The sequence below is a fragment of the Prionailurus bengalensis genome, chromosome E2 (assembly GCF_016509475.1).
Source record: "Prionailurus bengalensis isolate Pbe53 chromosome E2, Fcat_Pben_1.1_paternal_pri, whole genome shotgun sequence".
Lineage (NCBI taxonomy): Eukaryota > Metazoa > Chordata > Mammalia > Carnivora > Felidae > Prionailurus > Prionailurus bengalensis.
In genome coordinates, this window is record NC_057352.1 from 55,625,237 (window position 1) to 55,646,857 (window position 21,621).

At 53.2% G+C, this 21,621-nt stretch overlaps 4 long non-coding RNA genes across 4 annotated transcripts; 3 read left to right on the top strand and 1 right to left on the bottom strand.

Moving 5' to 3' along the window:
* Positions 1 to 1,889: 1,889 nt before the first annotated feature.
* LOC122494518 lies at positions 1,890 to 3,440 on the bottom strand. The gene is made up of 2 exons (XR_006300191.1): positions 3,174 to 3,440; positions 1,890 to 3,062 (listed from the first exon to the last, which is right to left on the bottom strand). It is a non-coding gene; the product is annotated as an uncharacterized LOC122494518 (long non-coding RNA).
* Positions 3,044 to 7,151, top strand: LOC122494515. The gene is made up of 4 exons (XR_006300188.1): positions 3,044 to 3,146; positions 3,858 to 4,080; positions 5,723 to 5,791; positions 7,112 to 7,151. It is a non-coding gene; the product is annotated as an uncharacterized LOC122494515 (long non-coding RNA).
* Positions 7,152 to 7,176: 25 nt separating this feature from the next.
* On the top strand, positions 7,177 to 9,858 carry LOC122494517. The gene is made up of 3 exons (XR_006300190.1): positions 7,177 to 7,977; positions 8,682 to 8,845; positions 9,653 to 9,858. It is a non-coding gene; the product is annotated as an uncharacterized LOC122494517 (long non-coding RNA).
* Positions 9,859 to 11,585: 1,727 nt separating this feature from the next.
* LOC122494516 lies at positions 11,586 to 20,394 on the top strand. The gene is made up of 3 exons (XR_006300189.1): positions 11,586 to 12,623; positions 14,008 to 14,094; positions 16,088 to 20,394. It is a non-coding gene; the product is annotated as an uncharacterized LOC122494516 (long non-coding RNA).
* The last annotated feature ends 1,227 nt before the right edge of the window (positions 20,395 to 21,621 follow it).

Genomic DNA, 21,621 nt, shown 5'->3' on the forward strand with positions numbered 1-21,621 from the left:
GGGAAGCTTCTGAGATGATGAAGATGCTCTACAGCTCGATCTGCAGCCACACGGGTGTTTAAACACCCCTGGAGCTCCACATTTTTAAGATTTGTGTCGTTTATTTTGTGTTACACACCCCCTTTTTAAAAGTGACATCAGGTCGACACACCCCAAACATCCACCAACAGGTAATAGATGTGTATTTACAGACGATGGACTATTATCCGTCCGTAAGAAAGGATGAAGCATGGACACACGGTCCCTCGTGGATGAACCTTGAAGACATCATGCTGAGTCACCTAAGCCAGACACAACAGACCACATATTGGTGGATTCCACTTATAGGCAATAATCTAAAATAGGCAAATCTGCACAGAAAGAAAGCAGACTGGGGTTTACGAGGGGCTGGGGAGTGACTGCCTCATGGATATGGGGTTTTATTTGGGGCTGAGGAAAATGCTTTGGAACTAGATAGAGGTACTGATTGCACCATACTGTAAACGCTCTAAATGCCTCTTTAAAATGGTTTCTTTTATGTTACGCGACTCTCACCTCAATTTGTTAAAACGGCATCGAAAAAGAATTCTCTTAACTTAGAGATGGCCGCTGCTGCTCTCTGCTGTGTCTGGGTCTGGGAGGGTGAGTGGTGCCCTGGCCACCATGACTTCTCTCAGCACAGTGCTGGCCCGTCCTTGTGAACGTTTGTCCCCGCCTCAAAAACGCTCTACTGCCATCTGCTGGCCAGTTGTCATCATACCAGTTTGCCTAATAAATCCACACACTCCCTTAAATGTGGCATCCTCGTGCAGTGCACAACGTGCACAGCTGTATGTGGTGGGATATCTGACTTTGCTTTATTTTTCAGTGTCCTCTATTCAGGTTGGGGTGGGGCCTTGAAAACCTCAGTGCTGGCCTTCCCTCCCATGCCCTCTCTAATGCTGGCTAAGGCGAGCCTGAGCTAGCCTCTCTCAGATTCGGCGGGGAGATGAAGTCCTCGTGGTTCCTGATCCACGCATCAGTGCGTGGAGACCTGCCCTCCGGACACATCTCCAGAAAGGAGACCTTGCCCGGAACACATTTGGTCATCCCCACGGCAGGAGAAGGCTGAGCACTGGCTAGAAGGTCTCCACCAAAGTCCTGGCAACAGACCTCTTGGCTGTTTGTGTTTCCTCTCCATGTAATGGTAGGAATGACAAGCTGTTCCTCGAAAACACCAGGCTTTGTGTCCTCTCGGATTTGCCAGGTAGGAGAAGAGGCTGTTGCATCCAGTGGGAAGGAGGCTCAGGGAACGGGGCACTGCATACACCCACTATGTCAGCTCCTCCTTGGGGCTCCCCCCAGCAGTGGCCACAGGGGTTTGCTGAAGTGGAGGTGGGTCAGTGATTCCCTCCTGGGGGGTTTAATGGAGAGCAGTAATGCATCATAAGCCCCTCCCGGCCCTGGAGTTACAGAGGCGTCCGTTATGCGCACGGGGTTGGGGGTTCTCTCCCCTGGTGGTGGCTGTTCAGGATAAGTCCTGCCATATAGAAATAGGATGCAAGTCATTTATATAATGTAAATTGTTCTAGTATCCACATTTTTTTAGAGAAAAAGGCAAAATTAGGGGTGCCTGGGCAGCTCAGTCGGTTAAGCATCCAACTTCGGCTCAGGTCGTGATCTCATGATTCATAGGTTTGGGCCCCGCATGGGGCTCTGTGCTGACAGTGCAGAGCCTGCTTGGGATTCTCTCTCTCCTCTCTCTCTCTCTCTCTCTCTCTCTCTCTCTCTGTCTCTCTCAGAATGAATGAATTTAAAAAGAATTTTTTTAAAAAAGGAAGGGTAGTATATCATTTACAAGAGAAAGCTCGGGAGATCATAACCATGCGTTTTGGGAGGATGGATGGATGGAAGGAAGGTAAACCCAAAGAAAAGAAAGCAAAGTGGCTCCTGATGAAATGAGACATCTGACATCTGACCTATGTCGACACCAGGGTTTGGGCAAGCAGAGTTGGTGTTGGCCTTGAGCTGAAGACAGTCAAGGGTGTACCCAGGCAGCCAGGCCACGCGCAGTCTCTGTCAGAGCTCTGCCCCTCATGTTGAGGCGGGTCCCACAAGGGATCCAGTGTCCTTCCTCCCGCTGGCTGTCAGCTGGCCAGGAGAGGGAGTTGGTTCCGTAGCCTTTCGTCCATTTACTGAGCAAAAGCGTATTGCTCTGAACCTTGAAAACACTGTGCCAAGTGGAAGAAGCCAGTCACAAAAGTGGGATCCTATGCCATGATCATAGGAAAGCCCAGAATAGGGAAATCTATGGAGAAAGTTCATTACCAGTTGCTTAGGGCTGAGGGGATGGGGGACAGGCATGGGCAGGGGTTCATTTTGGCGGTGATGACAATGTTCTAAATTGACTGCACAACTCTATGCTAAAAACCGTGTAACTGTGCACTTGGGTGGATTGTGGGGCTGGCGAATTGTATCTCAACAAGGCTTTTTTTTTTCCTTCTTCTTTTTTTTTTTAATGTACTGAGCACCAACTGTGCGCCAGGCACGCTGGCGACTCAGGAGTAAATAAAGCAAACGCCATCCTCCACCACATTCAGTCTGAGGGAGGAGGCAGCCATTAGCCAGATAAACCCACAAACCATTTTTCATCGCGGCGGCAGAGAGAGCTACAAGGAGGTGCAGGCGGCTGGAATGAGCGCCTCCAAGAGGGGGAGGCACCGAGCTCACGTGTCTCCACCTGCAAGAGCCGGAAATGACCAACTCCTGGGGCAGGTGGAGCAGGGAAGCGCCTTCCAAGCGGTGGGAAGAGCCGGTGCGGAGGCCCTGAGGCAGAGGCTGGCACCGGGGAGGAACGGACCAGCAGAAGGGAGGAAGACGAAGTGGGGGGCAGGAGCAGCAGGAGAGAGAGGCAAGGGGCGGAGGCAGAGCGGTGGGGGAGGGATATATGACGATTTGGGAGTTGTTCAACTACAAACCGCCCCCCTCTGTTGTGGAGCGGAGCGGAGGGAGGCAGACGGAAGTCTGGGAGGGTGGAGGAGGGGGTCGGGGCTCATCACCTCCCGCGTCCGATTCACATGCCATTCTCCCTAGGAAGGGGCTGCCTGTTGACGAAGCAGGAAGGAAGGTCGGTTTGGCCGGCAGAGGGCCATGGGAGGACAAAGGGTCGCGGGGGAGCTGGCAGGCAGGTGAGACCTGGCGGGCCTGGCTCACACCTGTCCGCCTCCGGTGGCCAGGACGGGACAGGTCAGGAGGCAGGGGGGCGGCTCCAACGCCTCTGGCGTCCCAGCTGCCGCAGATCGGGGCTGGGGCTGCGCCAGGCCGGCGGGCGGGGGCGGGAGGCGGCGTGCCGGGCCCCGGGTCCCTGACGTCAACGTTACCATGGAGACCCCCGCTTCCCTCGGCGCGCGTCGCAGCTGCCGCAGACCCCGGGGCTGGGAAGGCTCTGCAGGGTTGAGGGGAGCAGCAAGTGCGGGCCTGGGTCCCGCCGCTGCGCCCCAGAGCACCGCCCAGCGAGAGGGCGGGGTACCGAGACCCCCCGAGGGGCTCCCCGCTGCCCTCCAGCCTGCCCCCACCCCCGTCGCCCGGACTGGGAGCGACAGTCCGGGAGTGCCTCGGCCAGAAGTCAGCCCAGGGTCCTGCATGGCCCTCCCCACGGTTACACACCCAAGGGGGCACGTCCCTCCGCCCGCGCCTCCCACTCCCTGCCCCACTGTGTTGGGCGCCCTGCCGCTTCCTTCCTTCGAGGAGCACGTAGGGCGCCCCCCCTCGGTCCCCAGCGCTTGCCGTCCTCGGCGGGGACCCAGCGAGGGAGAAGGGGCGTCCTAACACCGCCGCCCGCCTGCTGGCGCCGCCCTCCCTGGAGCTCACGTAGGAAACGGTGTTTTCTTTGTCTCTAGACCTCGTTCAGTCGAATCTCTCCAGGTTCTTAAAGACGCCTTCAGGAACAGACTGGCCAGGCTGGCTGACTTCAGCCTCGCCTCCACCTGCTCTTCGTGCCTCTTCTCTTTTCCGAGCTCCTTCCTCCTCCGCGGGAGTGAAAGGAAGGGACGCCCGTCCTGCGCTTCCCGGGTCTTGCCCTTGTCCTTGTTTGCCCGCTGCTGCTTCCCTGTTGTGGCCTAGGTGTGTGCACTTGGGAGGACTGTGTGGAGGGGGGTGAGGGTCCCCAGGACGGGTTCCCCCCCCCACCCCCACAGCTCCCTCTCCCAGCTGCTGGTCACACACACACACACACACACCCCGCCCCCCAGCTGCTTCCTGCTGGGGGCTCCTCACCCTGGAGCCAACCTTTTTGGTTGGGATGCTGGAAATCGCTCTTGGCGTTCCTTCCTCCCTGGTGTCCATGTGACTTCCCGAACCTCACACCTTCCTGACATGCCCTGGTCACCTCTCCCCACCCTGGCCCCTCTTCCCACTTGTCTTTTCCCTGACTCCATGCAGGGCAGGGGTGAACTTGAGACCCGGGGAGGGGAGCGTCTCTCTTCTTTTCTTCCCACCCCAGTCTTCTGTTGGTGCTGGGATGATATAAGGCAAAGCAGGACCTTCGCAGCCACTTGGTAAATAAGCCCTGAGGTCTGGTCTCCAGTTTTCTGACTTTCTCTAGAATCTGGGGGACTTAGACCTGGAGGATGATTTCAAGGCTGCTGGAGAAGTCCCACTTAATACCCTCTTAATCATTCATCCATCCACCTTAAAGACCTACTGCATGCTGGTCACTCAGCTAAGTGTGGGGATCTAGCAGTGAATAAAGACCAAAGCCTCTTCTGTGGAGCCTGTGTCTGAGAGGAGTCAAGCAACAAAATAAGGAAAAGATGTAGTGTCTTTTTTTTTTTTTTTAATGTTTTTATTTATTTTTGAGACAGAAAGACACAGATCATGAGCAGGGGAGGGGGAGAGAGAGAGGGAGACACAGAATCCGCAGCAGGCTCCAGGCTCTGAGCTGTCAACACAGAGCCCGACACGGGGCTCCAACTCATGGAGTGTTCTCGAGATCATGACCTGAGCTGAAGTCGGGCGCCCAACTGAATGCGCCACCCAGGCGCCCCAAGATGTAGTGTCTTAAAAGGAGAGATGTGATGGGGCGCCTGGGTGGCGCAGTCGGTTAAGCGTCCGACTTCAGCCAGGTCACGATCTCGCGGTCCTTGAGTTCGAGCCCCGCGTCAGGCTCTGGGCTGATGGCTCAGAGCCTGGAGCCTGTTTCCGATTCTGTGTCTCCCTCTCTCTCTGCCCCTCCCCCGTTCATGCTCTGTCTCTCTGTGTCCCAAAAATAAATAAACGTTGAAAAAAAAAAATTAAAAGGAGAGATGTGATGGGGAAAAAGTTGAATCCAAAAAGGGGGATGGAGAGAGTGGAGGGAAGGTGGCTAGGGAAGGCCTCACTGAGAAGGAAGGGGACATCTGGGCACAGCCCTGAAGGAGGGGAGGGTAGAGCCAAGGGATATTTGGGGGGAAGAGCATTCCAGGCAGCAAGAAAAGCCAGTGCAAAGGCCCTGAGGTGGGAGCAGGCATGGAGTGTGAGAGGAACGGGGGACGATGGTGCAGCCAGAGCAGAGTGAGCAAAGCAGGGAGGAGTGGAGAGGGCTGAGAGTCACCTGCGGGCCCTGCCAGCTGCTTGGAGGACGTGGGTTTTCCTGGCACTCTTCCCTCTTGTCACGGCAGCTCAGCAGACATGCATCAGTACCTGCTGCCCCTGGCCCTTTGCTGAGGGTCCTCCTGTGCACCATGACATCCAGTCTCAAAATACCCTCATTATCCCCATTTTGTAGATGAGAAAACAGAGGCGCTAGCATGTCAGGTAAACCCTGAGGGATAAGAAGAGATTCATCTGGAAAAAGGTATGTGTGGGGTGGGGAGGGCCCAAGGCTGTCTGATGATGGTCTCAGGGAGGAGACAGGCCTCTGCCACACAGAAGGAAACCGGCCTTTCTGTGGCTGCTCCACTTGGCCTCCAGAAAAGCCCAAATCTTCCTGTCACAACCAGCCCCAGGGGCAGGAGGCGCTGCTGTCCCCAGACTTCCGAGCCCCAAGCTGATGGCCCTCTGAGTCACAGCCAGCAGCTTTAGCATTTGCCCTCGGGGGTGGGGGATGGGGGGGGGGAGAGGGTAGGTGGAGCTGGAGAGACCTGGAGACACGGAACCAGGTTTTTCTATCAGGCAGGCCTGAAGGGTTTGTGGGAGGAAATGAGGAAAAAAATGAGGCCGGATGGACTCGGGTGGGGAAGCTACTTTGAGGGAGGTGGCCACCCTCCTGGCCAACTCGCCAAGTCCCCTGGCCTGTCTCAGCAAGTGCCATGGGCTTGATGCTGAGAAAATGTTTGATCATTCATCTGACAGGGATCTCCTTTGTGCTGGGCCCTGTGTCCTGTGATGGGTGGGTGGGGAGGTGGCTGTGGAAAGGGCTGAGCGGATGATTCTGTGACTCCTAATTGGATGCATTAATTACCTACCGCTGCGTAACAAATCACCCCAAATGCAGCGACTGGAAACGAGCGTGTTTGTTTCTGCGGCTCAGGAACTCCGGAGTGACTCAGCTGGGTCGTTCCGGCTCACGGCTCGGTCCCATATGGCGGCCATCGAGATGTCAGCCGAGGCCGTGGCCTTGTTTGAAAGCTCTGCTGGGCTGGAGGACCCCCTTGTGTGACAGTGCCCCACACCGCTTCTGGCGGGAGGCCTCAGTTTCTCCTCACACGGTTGTCCAGAAGGCTCCTTGAGTGTTGTTTTATGCAGCTCCCCCTAGGGTGAGTCATCGGAGAGAAAGACCAAAGTAGAAACTAGGGTGGCTGTGACCACCGGGTCTCTGATATCCCCCACCGTCACTTCTGCTTTGGGCTCGTTTGTTAGCAGCAAGGCACTAAGACCAGCCCACGCTCAGGGGAGGGAGATTAGGGTCCACGTCTTGAAGGAAGAGCATCAAAGAATTTGTGGACAGAGTTTAAAACCATGACAACAGGAAAATGGATGGTGCACCCACTCTTCCTCCCTGATGCTGGAATCTTAGAATAATCTCCGACCACAGCTGTTGGTGAAATCCCCCTGGGACACTTGTAGCTGTCCAAACCCCGGCCCCTCTTACTGAGCTGGTCTGAGCCGGGACTTGGACATGTGTGATTTTGTCGTGTGGAATAATTTTTTTTTTTTTAATGTTTGTTTATTTCAGAGAGAGAATGTGCAAGCAGGGAAGGGGCAGGGAGAGAAGGGGACAGAGGATCTGTGCTGCCAGCACAGAGCCCGATGCGGGATTCCAACTCATGAACCGCGAGATCGTGACCCGAGCGGAAGTTGGATGCTTAACTGGCTGAACCGCCCAGGCGCCCCTGTTGTGTGGAATGCTCTTAAACTTTAAGCGTGACGTTTATGTTTCCGCTACATTATTTTTTTATTGCGGTAAAATGTGCATAACGTAAAATGGACCGTTTTAGCCGTTTTTGAGTGTGCACTTGGGTGGCAAGAAGTACATTCACGTTGTGGTGCAACCGTCACCTCCAGAAATGTTCACCTTCCCTAACTGAAACTGCACCCCTTAAACGCTGACTCCCCACCCTCCCGCCTCCAGCCCATAGTGACCCCCGCTTTCTGTCTTTATGAATTCAACTACTCTAGACCTCAGAGGGCTCCCTTGTGTCTGGCTTGACCCAGCACAGTGACTTCCAGAGCTCATGCACGCGGTACGCGTCTCAGGGTGTCATTCCCCTCATGGCCGAATAGCGTTTCATTGTACGGACCACACTGTGTTTATCCGTCGTTCGGCGGTGGACATTGGGATGGTTTTCACGCTGGTATTTTTAAGGCTCCGGAGTGATACTCATGACCCATCAGGGATGAAAATCGAGGTCTTAGACCAGTGGTTCTTAAGCCTGGCTGAGCATCCAAATCACCTGGTAGCTGTTAAAAAAACAAGCCAATGCCTGGTGAGCATCACAGACCTGCAGACCAGCTGAACTGGATTCTCTGGAAGGGGACCCCGGAGTCTGCAAGAATCTGCAGTTACTTCCAGAAGGCCAGGGTGTGAAGACTCATTTCCAGGTCTCTGCTGCCCCCTGGTGGCAGCACCTGGGATCGTCTGCAGCACTGGCTTGCCCTCCCCGTAAGGAGCCCAAGAGCCAGTCCCCAGAGCCATTCCTTGGGGGGTCTGGGGACCCTGCGGGGCTCTCCCTGCCTATCCTCCCCCACTGTACTTCCTGATTTCAGATGAGCCTATTAGGAGAAAGGCACAGACAGGCGGAGGACTCCGCTTTGGTCCTTGCCAGTTATATGACCTTGAACAAGCCATTTACTTGTTTCAGGGACGTGACCACTGCTCTCCTCCCCCCGCCCCTGCCCCCCCCCCCCACTGCTCTCCTCCCCCCCCCCCCCCCCCCCCCCCCCCCCCCCCGCCCCGTCAAGTCCCTGAGATCACAGTTAAGTATGTGTGTTAGCTTTGGGGAGAACCTAGAATTTCTTAGCCTTGGCTCCGTTGACAATTGGGTAGGATTATTCCTCATGGTGGGGCCATCCTGTGTATCGTAGGGTATTAAACAGCATCCCTGGCCTCAACCCACTAGATGCCAATGAAACCCCCCCAGTTTTGACGATCAACACTGTTTCCAGACATGAAGAAATGTCCCCTGGGGGGAGGGTTGCCAGACAAAATGCAGGTTTCCCAGTTAGATTTGAATTTCAGAGAAACGACTCACAACTTTTTGGTAGAATTCTGCCCTAAAGATTGCATTTTTACTTGCTAAATCCAGAAACCCTGCAAAACCACCTCAGTTGAGAGCCGCTGCCCTGTGAGTGCCTGATACTTGGGTAGGAGGCTAAGATACCAGATGGAGAAGAGGCAGCAGGAATGCACTGGCCCAGCCTGGCCGGGGAGGGCTGCTGTCTGGGGGCAGGCCCGGCAATGATGAGTGAGGTGAGGCTTGGGGAGAAGGGTGGCCGTGGGAGAGGAAGCTGGGCTCACAGTCAGGCCAAGTCCCTCTGGGGGCTCAGAGCCACTGATGTGCAGGGACAGGGGACACCTTGTTTCCCCAGCACCTGGGGACAGGGCAGTTTGTGGCCGACCACAAGTCGGAGCGGTTCACCCCCAGCTTCTCCCCAGAGAGAACCCCCAGTGGTGGGGAGTCAGGCCCAACTTGCTCATTTGCAAGAGGAAGAAACAGGCCCAGAGAGGGGCAGTGACTGTCCCCAAGCCACACAGCCAGCTTGTGGCCCCAAGGTGGGATCAGGCTCCTCAAGCCAGGACTTGTGCCCCTGGAGTGGAGCCTGGGTATGTTCTCAACTTGTGGTGAGTCCTCTGAGAGTTCCCAGAATTTTCCAGATGCAGAGGTACTGAAGCCAGACTTCACCCTGAGGCCGGACCACCCGAGGCTGTGGTCCCCAGCTGCTCTCCATACTACTCCAAGGGAATGCTGGGACCCCTTCTGGGGCTGTCCCTGTCATGTCCATCTCTTGATACTGACTGATAGGGAGAGGCGACATGGAGAAATGGAACAATGCTTGGGCTTGGAGCCAGACTGTCTGGGGCTGAATAGTGGCGCTGCCCCTCACTAGCTCTGACCTGAGGCAATCTGTGCCTCAGTTTCTTCATCTGTAAACTGGGAATGATGAAAATGATACCTACTTTGTAGGGTTATTAGGATTTGATGAATTAACAAGGAGGAATGCTTAGAACAGTAAGTGGCAGGTAGTAAGGTTTACCATTTATCTTACTTCCCTCTAGACTTCTGGTGACATCAGCCCTTCTCCTTGGGAAGCTGGTTCAGTGGGGCTGTCAATCATAGTCACCAACCCTGCCCTGCCCTGCCAGACACTGGAGTCAAGCAAGGAGCATCCACTGCACCCTGTCGCCCAGTCACTGGGTTGATGAGTGAGACAACCCTGAAGAAGGTCTATTGAGTTCCTGGATCCACCCTGACCTGAAGCTAGCACCCAATATGTGAGACAATAAATTCCCCATTTCACTTAGGCAAGTTTGAAGGGGAGTTCTGACCCATATACCTTTTTGCTTCATAGAGCAAGAGAGGTTCCCCCAAGGCAGCCCCCTTCTCCCATGGACAAGCCTCTCAGCCTTGGTTTCGATCCAGCCCCACACAAGGCCAATAACCCACTCTCAGGGAGTCAGAGGGAGATTCTCCGTTTGAGCTGTGGTTGGAGCTCAGAGCAACAGGAATCAAACTCGTATAAAGTACCTTGATGTGCCACGTATAGTGCTGGGGCTCTGTAATAAGAATTCCCCAAGGCCACACAGCCTAGAAGTGGAATCACTTCCGTGTGAACCCAGGTAGTCTGACTCCAAAGCAGGCACGCTTCCCAATGCACCACATGGCTTATTACCTGCAGGGGGGATTTTCTGTTCCATTGAACATTTTGATTGTAAAAACATAAAATTTACCATGGGGAGGGGGAGCCGTTTAAGTCAGCATCGCCCTTCTCAGCCAGAAGATGACCTAGAGAATCAATTACTCCAAGTGGCCTGGTGCCCTGGAAAATAGGAGGCTAGGTCCCATTCATTCCCTCAACCCCTACTAAGTGCCTGGCAATGTTCAAGGCAGGGCCCAGTGTTTGACGTGAAACAGTGAGGAGCTTGGAGGGAGCTACTTCTCGGGGTTCACCCCGCACCTGCACAGCCTCAAGAGGGAGCGCCACCTTCAGTCCTGTGCCCGGGAGTCTATCTGGGCCCCTCTTGGTCACTCTAGTCCCAGCAAAGTCCTGGGCAAAGAGCAGGTTCAGGGTCAAGTAGAATTTAGATGAGTGATGGAGTCCCACCGCAGCCAGAGCAGAAACTCCCAAGGCACCGTCCCTGAGAAATGATTCTATCAACAAGGTGTCCGAGGGGCACTTAGAGCACAGTGATGTACAACGTGGCCTAATCGCTGCTGTTGGGGGTCCAGGGAAGAGACCGAGGGCAGAGAGACACCAGTACACATAAACCCCGCATTACTGCCTGTGGACAGTGTCCTGAAGGGAAGGGTGGCGTGGTCTGCAGGGGCGTTACCAGAATCAGGACCCCCGCTCCCAGGAGGTGATGGTTAGGCTGGCCAGCTCCTCAGAGGCCTGGAGCCTAGCACTGGTCTCCCCCGACCTTCTAAATTTTCATAACCAGGCTGCTCCCTTTGTTCCTCTAGCCCTGGGCGTGGTAGCTGCTCTGTGTCATTATTAACCCACAATACCTTTTAGTTGACCGTTCTTTACCTTCTCTCTGTTGAAAGAACCAGAGTGCTTTCTATCCCTTGGTAGGACTCTGAATGACACAGAACGAACTGCTGCAAGCTGAGGAAAGAGGAGAAAGTAGCCCAGTCCAGGCAGAGGCACCTGCATGGCGTGGCCAGAGGCTAGGAGGCTGGAGGGAGCGAGGCACATTGCAGGAGCCAGGACCAGGGGAGCCGGAGGGGATTAATGGGGTGGCAAGTAGAATAACATGAAACTGGACAGGTCAGCTCTTACATGGCATGGAGTCTGGATGGGATCCTGGGAGCAATGGGGAGCCATGGAATGCAATACAGCGACTGAGTGATTTAACTTTCAAAGATTGCCCTGGCTGCCGTGAGCCTAACTCGCTGTTGGGGGCAAGAGTGGGCAGGAGCAAGGTAGCATGTTAAAAGGTGCTAACTCCTTTGTTTTTTGTTTTTTCCTTTCTTTACTGCTTGGAAGGGAGGCGTCTCAAGGAAGAAAAACATGGGGGCGATTCTGGCGCAACATGATGTCACAAGATAAAGGACAGGACCTCATGGCCGCTCGAAAACTCAACAGTAAAGAGAATGCCAGGACCCTAAATGAACCCCTACTAACCCTAAGTGAGTCAGACAAAGTCTCCACCGATGACTCCCCAGGACCGTGCGGCCACCAACGGAGCCAGCCTGCTGGCCAAAAGAAGGTAGAAAGCGCTTTCAGGCCTGCCCAGTGTCTCCTGGCGGATAAGTGTGGCCCTTACTCCCCCAGATGCCATGGGGCCACGTGGGGGGCTGACAGCCCCGAGCTGCTCGCGGTCCGGCTCCCCGCAGAAAAACCCCAACTCCCAAGAAACGCCTGGGCCGGAAGCGGAAGCGCGGGTGCGTGCGTGCTGCATTCTGGGAAGTGTAGTCCACAGAGGCCGGAAGAGTCCGTGAGAGCCGTGCATTTGGGGGAAGGTAGTCCTCTAGTGGTCTGAGAGCCGGCGGCGTGAGCTGGAGTGGTTCACCTAACTGTGGCGGGGGTTAACAGTTTGGGGACTTAGAGTGAATACGTAGAATTTGGTTTTGTCTCTCCCAACCACCAACACCCACGGAAGCGGAGAATGGGACCTATCCACGCTTCAGTGGTGGCAAGCAGGCCTGAGTTATTCCGCCCTCGAACGAGTAAATCAGCTGCGTAACCTCCCGGAACCTTTGTTTCCGTATCTGTAAAACGGGCAGATAAATCATTCTCACTTGGCAGCCTTGATAACTCAATCAAGTAACTAGCGAGGTGCTTAACACACCTTCCTTGCTTGACAAACCCCTCTTCCCTTTGAAGCTGAGCGTGCAGAGCAAATGGATGTGTTTTGTAACCAGGAGCAAAAATTGTGCTTCAGCGGAGCACTTGGGACGTTTTCTTTGCAAAGTAGGAGTTCCTGCAAATTCCAGCCAAAACTCATAGGGGGAAATATAAGGAAATCTTGTCACCCAGAGACTCAGCAAGGACGTGTGACCTTACTAGCCAACACACAGTAAGATGTAAGTTAAAAAATGAGACGGGTGCCTGGGTGGCCCAGATGGTTAAGCGTCTGACTTGGCTCAGGTCATGGTCTCATGGTTGGTGAGTTCCAGCCCCGCATTGGGCTCCGTGCTGGCAGTGGGGAGCCTGCTTGGGATTTTCTCTCCCTCCCTCCCTCCCCACCCCCTTCTCTCTCTCTCTCTCTCTCTCTCTCTCTCTCTCTCTCTCTCTCTCTCTCCCCCCTTCTCTCTCTCTCTCTCTCTCTCTCTCTCTCTCTGTCTTTCTGCCCCTCCCCCACTCGTACTTTCTCGCTCACTCAAAATAAATAAACTTTAAAAAAAATGAGACAAACTTCTGGGGCAGAGTGTCCTCGCATGTTATCAGTGGAAATATTAATGGGCTCATCCTTTATAAAGGGCAATTTATGCGGGTGCAAAGTTTCCAGTTGTAGGAATTTATCCTATAGACACACTAGACTGTTTCAAAATGACAGAAGTTTAAGAATATTCATTGTAGCGTTGTTTATGAAACATGCCTGGAAATCGTCCAGGCCTCTATGGGAAGAGGACAAGTTACAAAAATGATGGTACATCCATGCACGGGGATGCTATGTTGCCGTTAACATCAATGAGGTGTGATATCACCTATGTAACATTCCTGCACAAAAATGTTTATCCTAAGTATATTGTGAAGAATGTCTCAGAGAAATCCAAATTGTGGGATATTTTGCAAAACTGGCCTAGACCCTCAAAAATGTTGATGTCGTGAAAGACCAAATAGACTGGGAGATTGAAAGAGGTTAAACAGACCTGGCAATTAACTGCCCTGGGCAATCCTTCGTTGGAACCTGGATTCTTTTTTTTTTTTTTTTTTTTAATTTTTTTTTTTTCAACGTTTATTTATTTTTGGGACAGAGAGAGACAGAGCATGAATGGGGGAGGGGCAGAGAGAGAGGGAGACACAGAACCGGAAACAGGCTCCAGGCTCTGAGCCATCAGCCCAGAGCCTGACGCGGGGCTCGAACTCCCGGACCGCGAGATCGTGACCTGGCTGAAGTCGGACGCTTAACCGACTGCGCCACCCAGGCGCCCCGGAACCTGGATTCTTAAAAAGGACATTTTAATCAGACACCTTGGGAAATTTGATTGTGGACCATATGTTTGATAATAGCAGTGTATCAATGTTGACTTTCCTGAACGTGATCGTTGTATTGTGGTTGTGTAGGATAATGTCCTTAGTAGCTATCTGCTGAAGTATGTAGCATTGAAATATTAACCCTTGGCTCTTGGATAGTTTAGAAAAAAGAGAAACAGGTAAAGAAAATGTGGTGTGTATTAACAGTTGTTGAATCCAACTTTAAATATATGGTTTTTCATGTTCCTCTTCTTGCAACTTTTTTTATAGTGTTGAAACTTTCAAAGTAAATAGTAGGCAGCAAAAAGAACAAGAAAGCTCCATATGCACTGATGGGGGAAAAGCTTCAAGAAATGGGTAAGATTTTTTTTTTTTTTTTTAAAGCAAGGTGCAGAGGTGGAAATGCACAAAACACCCGGGGATTGAGGACACAAAAAGGAGATGACAAAGGTTGCCTCTCGGAAGGGTATCTGGGGGTGGGGGCGGGGGTGGGGGGAGTGGAGTCAGAAGTGGGAAGACTTGCCTCTCGCAAGTGCCCTTTTAGACCTTTTGAATTTTGTATCATGTCCATTCAGATAAAAAAGTAGTAATAACTTCGAAGAAGGCTGTTACTGGGAAAGCACTTGTGGTTAGGAAACCCCAGACTAGGCTCCCCTGCTCCACAGCTGTAGACCTGTTGGGAAACCCAAAACAGAAGGAAGGAAAACCAGTTAGTTTCACATCCTTTCCCACATCTGATTCTCATCACAACCCAGTGAGTCAGACAGGTTTTATTTGACCCATTTTATAGATTAGGAAAACTGAGGACCAGAGAGTCTTAGCAACTTGTCTGAAGTCATGCAGTGAGACACTATTAGAGCTGAGATGGAAACTGAGTCCTTCCCAGTGACCCAGCCTGGCTCCTTCCCTCCTGCAGGTGACCGCTCCAAGCTCTAAGGGTTGGATGTAGCAAGAGAGAGCCCAGGGTAGGAGGGCAAAGGTGGGGTTGACTTCCAGGCTCTGGGTGCTCACTGAAGCTCAGCCCAGTTGCCTTCCCACTGTTGCTTTTACACGGGGCTGTCCAGGCAGGAAGCAGAAGTCAACCCTGGGCATCCGAAGCATAGGCTTGATTTACATGTTCATGGGCAACTGGTTTGAGACTTTATTTTGGGGACCAAGAGCTAACTCAGCCAAAGAGCCTCTTCCCTGAGCCCATCTGGGCTGCTTTTTACCATCTGTGTATCTTTTTTTTTTTTTTTTAAAGTTTATTTACTTTAAGAGAGAGTGAGAGCGAGCCTGCCCAAGCAGGGGAGGGGCAGAGAGAGAGGGAGAGAGAATGCCAAGCAGGCTCTGCACTGTCAGCTTAGAGCCCGATGCAGTGCAGGCTTCGATCCCATGAACTGTGAGGTCGTGACCTGAGCCAAAATGGAGTCAGATGCTTAATTGAACTGAGCCACCCAGGGCCCCCCTCCCCCGCCCCGCATCTCTGTAATCTTAAACAAAGTGGTCTTTTTAATAAAAAAAATAATGAAAATAGTAGATGGATATTGTTACCAAGTCTAACAGTAAAGTACTTAATGGCAATTTGGCATTTCTGTCGAAACTTAAAACATGTATATATGCTTTGATATGTGATCCAGTGTTTACAATGGAAACTAATTTTTTTCTGTGAATATACCCACCCAAGTGTTCAAAGATATGTATGGAAGAATGCATTGCTTATAAGAAAAACAAAGACACAGAACTGTGAACAACCCACCAGCAGAGCCATTGCTTCATTCAAGTGGGCTCCATCCACACTGAATAAAAACAAAGACAGTGCGGGTTGCTGGATTTACTGACCTGAAAAGATGTCCACAGTATATTGTTAAAGAAAGGTCCCATTTCGAGGAAAAAAAAACCCGAGTTATAAGCATATATACACATAGAGATCTACATGTTTGAACAAATGTAGAAAAACATTTATAAAAAGTGTAAATTATTTGATTTGAATGTAAAAAGAGCATGTAATTTTCATTTTTTCAGGGATAATGAGGTTGACTTTTTTTTTTTTTTTTTTTTTTTTTTTTTTTTAGTTGGCCACTTGTGTTTCCTCTTGTGGGAATTGCTAAAATATTACTGTCCCTTGGTCTTTTGTCACGCCAACTGGGTGTAAAACTTCGGGCACCACGTCTCCTAAGAGTTTCTGTTTACATTGCCAGTGCTTCCTGTAGGTGGGTATTTTGGAAATGAGGTTGCTGAACTTGAGGCAGAGGACGTTCATTCTCAGTCTTCGTGTAATGAGGTGTCCTGTGGGATAAAGGGCTCTGAGAAGTGAAGGCGTTTCCTGCCCAAAGCACGGTTGCAATGTCTTCCTTTCTTTCGATTCTAGGATCTTGCAAAGCGTACTCTTTGGCTCTCGGTGGACGTGGACGGTGTGAAGGTGGAGTTACTTATAATGTTTGAAAAGGGGGGGGGGGGAGTGGGAAGCAGACATGGACCGCCAAGGTCTGGAGAGGGTGAGGTGCCCAGGGGACACCCTAAAAGGAAAGGTTCCGGAGGCACAAGGTTTAAGGAGGCCCTCACTCCAGACGTCCCACTCGGGTCCCAGCCCTGTTGACTGCTTCTTGATGACAGAACAGAAAATCTGTAACAGCCCTTGCACTGGTGGGCTAGTCGTCACTGGTGGGTGGCGGACGTTTCTTCAGAGCTAGACTCAAGATGGTGTTGGCAGACCGAGGCCGCCACGAGGGCCAAGGCAGCAGAGTCAGGGCTCGGCTCCCCAGGCAGTGCCCCAGACCCCTCGTGCTGTGCTGTGTTGCGTGTGGAAGGGTTAGACGACGCCATGGAGGGCAGACGTCTGGACAGATGGGACTCAACTGTTCTTGTCCTTGAGTTCTTTCTGATTCTCTCTCCGTGTGTGGAGCTGCGTGGCTCAGGGTTTTCTCTGCACCTACCCTGGTGCCCAGCCTCCACCTGCTACCGGCCGCAGGTCTGGGCTCCTAGAGAAGGAGGTCCCCCAAGGGCCCCGGGGCCTCAGAGATTGCCTTGACCTCACAGAAGCTGCGGCTTCTCAATCTTTCCCGCACCCAGGGCGCTGCATTTTGGCATTCCGCAGCTCACGCCTCTTGAGTTCATACCACAACCTTTAGAGGTAAGGACTGTGTTATCCCCATGCTGCAGATGAGGAAACCAGGGCCCAGAGAGGGGTAGCAACCTGTCCCTGACCACAGAGCTAAAAAGCAGCAGAGTAGGGATTTGAACTCCCAACTCCAGAGGCACGTTCTTCACCATGATGCCCCGCTCCTCCATTTTCAAGGACCACGAGCCTGCTGAGTGCTGGCCGCTAGGTTGGGGGTTCCCACTGTCCCCTGGACCTCGGGGGCCCCCAAGGCTGGAGGCCCGGAGGCCCTCTGAATTCTAGAGTGTTTTCAGGACATCACTGGGGGGGGTTAAAGCAGGTTGCGGTCTTAACTTCCCGGGGTGGGAGGTTCCCAGAAGCCCAGGGCAAGCTCGGCCCCTTTTTCCTGAGGGGAGGGGGTGGTGTGAGTTGGGACACGTCCTCTTTTAAGGTTCTCTCTTGCTGCTTCTGACCACTTCCTCTTTTCCCTGGGGCGGAGGCAGGCTGTGGCTGCACTAATGGCAGGCATCCCAGCAGTGGCCCAGTGGCCGAGGAGGCCTCTCAGTCTCTCCTGGAAGGGCTTGCTTGGCTGGGCTGAGGGCACTTCTCCGCCTGGGCTTCCATCCCCTCCCCGCTGCCGCCAAGACCCTCCCCTGAGTCCCACCCAGAGAGCAGAGGGTGGGGGGCTCCCTGAGCTCTCCCTCAGCCAGACGGCTGCACACCCTCCATTCAGGCTCCACCTGGGCTGAATCTGCTTCCAGCAATTTCCATGGAGGACGTGGCCCAAGTTCAGGAACCCTGCCTGGACAGCCACACCCCTCAGGATGCTCAGGGAGGTGAGGACCCCAGTTCTGGGTAGAAGGCCCAGCCTAGCACTTCAACCATGAGTGCCCCATGTGGGCAGGGGAGCTGTGGCCTGGGAAGAAGATGGGCATTGAGAAATGTGGGTTCCAGGCCTGGCTCTGCCGCTTGTCGGCTGCTGTGCTTACCAGGTTGCTTTTCTTCTTGGGCTTCAGTTTCCTCATCCATGCACTGGACATAAATAACACTTCAAAAGGTTGAAGAAACAAATGCAGTGCTACATGTATCGTGCTAAGCAGAGAGCCTGGTACACGGCCAGGATTTAGTGTCTTGCGTGTTACTGGGCAGAAACTGCAGCTGCCCTGAGCCATCCAGGATGCACTCCCCCTCCCCCCAGCCCCTGCAGAGGAAGGCCGGTCACAGGTCACAGCTCCCCAACCCTGTTTCCTGCCTCCACCCTGTCTCCACTCCTTTCTGCCCCAGTAGCCCCCAGCTTCCCACTTGTAGCAGGTACAGCCCTCAAGTTCAGGTGGACAGGACCTTCACCTTTCCTCTGTAGCCTGTAGCCTCCCCACCCCATCTAGCCAGGTTGGTAAAACATCGACGTCAGTCATCGTTGGGATGCGCCCAGCCGAGTGTCGTGCCAAAGCCTTGGGTCATCGTTTCTTTTTATTGTGGTGAAATACACAGAACATGAATTGAGCCACCTGTAACGATTTTTAAGGGTACGGTTCCATGGCACGAAGTATATTCACACTGCTCTAGAAACGTCGCCACCACCCATCTCCAGAACTTTCTCGTCTTCCCAAACTGAAACCGTGTTGCCGGTAAACCATGGCTCCCCATGCCTGCCCCCACCTGCTGCAACCCTTGTTCCACTTTCTGTCTCTAGAATCAGACTGCCCTCCCTGCCTCTTATAAGTGGAATCATGCAGTAATTGTCTCTGCGTGACTGGTTTGTTTTCGATTAGCACGGTGTCCTCAAGGTTCACCCGTGTGGGGGCACGGGGCAGAATCTCCATCCTTTTTATTTATGTTTGAATAATATTCCAACCTATGTCTAGACCCCATTTTGCTTGTCCACGTATCCATCGGTGGACACTTGGGTTGCTTCCGCGTCCTGGCTGCTGTGAATAATGTTGCTCCGCACGGGGGTGTGCAAATACCTGTTTGAGTCCCTGCTTTCGGTTCTTGGGGGCGCATACCTAGAAGTGGAATTTCTAGATCATATGGTAATTATGTTTGATTATTATTTTTTTTTTTGAGGAAATGCCCAATGCCCAAAGGCACTGGGGAGCCCCTCTGGCCATACTGTGTACAGGGAGATAGGAAATGAGGAGCAAGACATCACAGGTTCAAATCCTGGTCCTGCCACTTCCCAGTGCTGTGACCTTGGGCGACTCACTTCATTGTCTCAGCTGTGATGAGGAGTGAGAGCAGCGCCTCCTGGGGCTGTGGTGGTGTTCAGAGCGCACACTTTGGATGGTGCCTGGCGCACGGGGAGCCCTAGTGATGTTAGCTGCGCCTCGTGGTGCATCTGGACTCCTCCAGAGATCTGATCCTGCAGCCTCACCGCCTCTGTGGTCCCACGCCAGCCTGGCCCCTCCATGGAACATGCCTTTGGAGCCGGCCCTGCTTCTTCCCCAGGACTCCAACTTCTTTCCCCCTTTTGCAGGTGCCTGGGAATCTCTCTTCATTGAGGGAGTTTCTCTTTCCCTGTCCGTCTGTGGCTTATGCTCTTGAAAACAAAAGCCAGAAAGCAATGCCTCAGGCTAACCCTGCGAGAGCCTGAGCCAGGACCAGAGGGGAAACCAAGGACACTGACCAACAGGTCAGCATGGGCACAGGCGAAGAGGACCCCTTTCTTCTTTCCTTTGACCTTGGTCATGCCATTCTCGGTGACTGGGTCCGGTCTAGGCCCCGTGTTTTGGGCAGGGTGAGGAGAGCTGGGAGGGTCACTGAGGACCGCCCACAGGCATGATTACAGGGACGGGGACGAGGCACTCTGGACTGAGATGAAAGGAGCGGTGGTTTGGCACTTTCAACTCTAGGGGAGTCAGCCGGAGGGTTCCGGTCAGTGAGGGGTGGCTGTGGAGATGAGATTACCCCCCTTGCTGGGCCAGCAGCTAGGGCTCCCGGGCTGAGGCCGGCACAGTCCCACCTCTGGTTGAGGCCAAGCTGGTGTGCGGCTGTGTCTGGCCAGCTTGCCTGGTCTGTGTCCCCAGCCACCCCAACCCCCACCCTTGCTCCCGGGAAACTACTTCTGCTGACCGCGGATGATTCCTGGAGGAAGGTCAAGGCAAGACCTGGCAGGCTGAGGGCTTTGGTCCTGGGCGATCACACCTGGAGGTTGGCCCAGCTGTGTCACCTCCACCTGTGACAAGAGGGGACAGAGAAACCTCCGGGATGCCCCCCACACCCCTCCCCATTCTCTTGCTGTCCCATCACCTTTCCTTTCCTATTTTGTCTTCTCTGTTCCTTTCACCTCGTGCCAACTGGTACGTGACTTGGAAATTCACAAAGCAGTGCACTTCTCTTCACCGTTTATCAATACCCAGAACCTGGTGAGGAGCCAGCACTCAGTTTCTCTCAAGTGGGCTTTAGTGAAGGGCTTTTTTTCCGTGGCCCTCTGGCAGAGCTCACTAATGGGGACCCCTACTCCTGACATGCTCCCTAGCATTGTCAAAACCAGTCCTGTCTTCGCTATTTGCAGACATCCCCAAAGGGGCGCTGATATCTGTTCTGGGGCATTAAATAAAATATGCTGTGAAGCTTAAGTAGGATAACATGTGGAAAATTCCTGGCACATTATAGTTATCAGGAAAAATAGTTACCATTTTTTATTTTTAAAAATAATTATTATATTAAAAGGGAGGACAATATTTATTGAACACCTACTATGTCCCGGATACTGAAATGTTGGAATCCTGCCCTGGGAGTCAAGCTGACTTTCCTGGCCTACATCAGAAGCAGTGACACCCACAAAGGTCACCATCCCAGCAACAATACAAAGTGAGGGAAGTATAGGGAGGGGAAGGACCAGCCGTGTGTCCTTAGGCAAACTGCCTCACCTCTCTGAGCCTATTTCCTGACCTGTAAAGAGAGGCTGGGGATCCTCCCTTCCCCTTCTACTGGAGTCAGGGGTCAGAGGAGGCAAAGCCTGTGCCAGTCTTGGCAACCAGGAAAGTGCTGCCCAGCGGAGCAGACCGGCAGCTCTCGGTGGGAGACAAGCCCTTACCTACACCTTTAACTGAATTCCCCGCTCTCAGCTCCTGAAAGCCATCTCTGCAGGCTTGGGGAACACCCCTCAGGGACACTAGAACTGTGCTCTTCTCCAGGGCCCATTAGGAAAAGAATGTTCTACAAGTCCACCCAAAGGTGGTCATTCCTCTGGTGACCCCCTTGTGGCCATGCCACACTCTCATCTGTCCCATGCCCTGACTGCAGGCCAGTTGATGTGGTGTGTTTCCAGGGAGACTGGGGAAGGTGACGGCATTTCTGGGAGGAAAGATGGGCTTGTCCAGGGGCACAGTGGGATTTCCGAGGTTGGTGCTGAAGCTGAGTGGTAGAGCCGTGGTTACAAAGAGCAGGTTTGCCAAGCCGTGGAGCAGTCGGGGAGGCTGGGTGGATGGGCAGAGTTTCCCCTGGAGGCCAACTGGCTGACTTGCCATTGTCCCTGACGCCTTCCAGACAAGGCTTAATGGAATGGTAGGAATTTGCTGCTGGTCTGTATTGTTATCGCCAATGTTCACGGGGTACTTATTCTGTGCCACTGAGAAGGTTACCTCCTGTAATCCCCAACAAATTTATAGGGCGGCTGCCACTATTATCCCCATTTTATAGGTGAAGAGGCTGTGGTACAGAGAGGTTCAGTATTTTGCTCAAGGTCACACAGTGAAGGAGCCAAGCCTGGAGTCCAGCCCAGGTCATCTGAAGCCAGAGCCCGTGCAGATGGCCATGCCATCCACTGTCACGGGCCAGGGAAGGACAAGCAGAGAGCTGAG